Here is a 2,244-nt window from a genome sequence, read left to right as displayed (position 1 = left end):
ATAAAATTTTGGCTCAAAAAAAAAAAAAGTCAAATCATAGTGAGACGTAAAAATCAAGACAACAAAATGTAAGAATTCTAAATCTAAGAATTCAAGAATAGTGTCAAGCTTAATCTAGTGGCCTACCTGTCACTCAAAAACCTGAGAGGCTGAGGCAGGATGATTTTGAATTCTAGGCTAACCTGGGCTACATAATGAGATCTTGTCTCGCATGCTCTCCCTGCAAATGCGCTAATTTTTTATCCTTAGTTTTTGTGTGTGAGTGTCTGGCCTGCATATATGTCTGTGCACCACTTGCAGGCTGTCAGAGCCTCTGGATCTGGAGTCACAGACAGTTGTGAGCTGCTATGTAGGTGTTAGGAACTAAACCTAGGTCCTCTGGAAAAGCAGCCAATGAGGCACTGTGCCATTTCTCCGGTCCCAGGATAATCCACTTTTGATTAACTTACTCTGCTGTTAAAAGAGGCCCACTAGTTAAATCTATGGATCTTAGCACAGGTGATTTCATGAAGAACAGTAGGAAAGTGACCTAACATAGCCAGACTGTCTCCTAGTCAGCAGTATTTAGCCTTCGGTTTCATTTTTTACACTTGACTTTTCTTCACATGACAAGGACAGAAAAACAAGTCCGTTAAAAACTATAAATAGAAAATCAGGAAAAAGAAAAATCAACATGTCCCTAACCACCACCACCATAGTGCTAGCCAGCAAATCCCACCATGTGTCTTTCATCACTGAGTTGGGCTTTTTGCTCTGAATTACTGAGCATTTTGTTTTAGACAAGGTCTCAGGTAGCACAGGCTGGCCTTGAACTCAGTATGTCATTACAGATGACCTTCAACTACTGGTCCTCATGTCTCCATTCCCTCCAAGTTCTGGGATTAGAGGCATGGACAACCACTCTGGGCCCAGGCCCTGCTGTGGATGGATCCCTGGGCTTCGTGCATGCTAGGGAATCAGTCCAGCAACTGAGCCACGTTCAGCCCATTGCTTCCTGCCCCTTCCCTTCTCTTCTTTTTGGGGACAGGGTCTCTCTATGTCGCCTTGACTAGCCTGGAACTCACCAGGCTGACTTCAAACTCACAGAAACCCAACTGCTTCTGCCTTCTGAGTGCTAGGGTTAAAGGCCTGTGCCCCTGTGCCCAGCCCCATATTACCAATTTTGAGAAAGACTTTATTGCTTCTGTGTTCTTTTATGGGGGAAAAAGAAAGATTAGTCCTCTGTCACCTTAGGGTGAGTGTGAATTCTAAATGCAATTTCTCTCAACAGTCTTGTGAGGGACACACAATGGTGACAGTTAGCTGAACAGATAGCTTAGACTGAAAACTTGTTTGAGCCTCTTTTTTTTCTCTACGTATTAAAAAAAAAAAAGCGCTCCTGTAAAATCTGGTTCACAGTGCCCATTTTCTCTAGAGCTCTGGGTTTGAGGGGCCCACTCATTTCTGAGGAAAGACCACAGCATGTATTTTAGGGCACTGCCTCCGGTTCTGGAGGCCCTGTCTAATTTCCCAAGTCACCCACAGAGCCTCTGGTTTAACCTGTAAAGCTTGGGTTTCTTATAACTCCTTGAGACTAAGAGGCCTCCCTTCTCTTCCAACAACCCACACTGCGGGAAATAGAACAGGTAGCTTACACCATCTTACACCAGCATGTCGGTTAACCTGATGGTGGCAAAGTGACAGGAGTGTGGGCTTGGCTGTTTCTTTTCCCAGAAGTGATTTTCCTCACTTCAACAGCAGAAGAAAATTTTTAGTTTTTGATGTGTGTGTGTTTAGGTTGCCATGTGTGTGGGGTGTGTGAGTGTAGGTTGCTAAACATGTATGTTTGGGGGGAGCTCATGCATGTGGGAAGGGATGTGCCCATGCATATATATGTATGTGAACCCCTGCATGTGTGTGTGTAAGCTCATGTATGTGTGTCTGTATGGAGTTCATGCATGTGGGGAGGGGGTGTCTTAGCATGCATGTGTACGGGAACCCAAGCATATGTGTGTAGCTCATGCATGTATGTGAGAGCTCATGTGTGTGTGTGTCATGCATGTGGGAAGGGGTGTTCCTGTGTATGTGAAGCTCATGTATGTGTGTGTGTGAGGAGTTCATGCATGTGAGGGGTGTGCCCATGCATGCATGTGTATAGGAGCCCATACATGTGTGTGTATGTGTGTAGCTCATGCATATGTGTGTGTGAGCTCATGTATGTGTGTGTGTGTGGGGGCTCATGCATGTGGGAGGGGGTGTTCCTCT

Source organism: Grammomys surdaster, unplaced genomic scaffold, assembly GCF_004785775.1.
Source record: "Grammomys surdaster isolate TR1022 unplaced genomic scaffold, NIH_TR_1.0 126906, whole genome shotgun sequence".
In the NCBI taxonomy this organism is placed as follows: domain Eukaryota; kingdom Metazoa; phylum Chordata; class Mammalia; order Rodentia; family Muridae; genus Grammomys; species Grammomys surdaster.
This window is presented reverse-complemented; position numbering follows the sequence as displayed.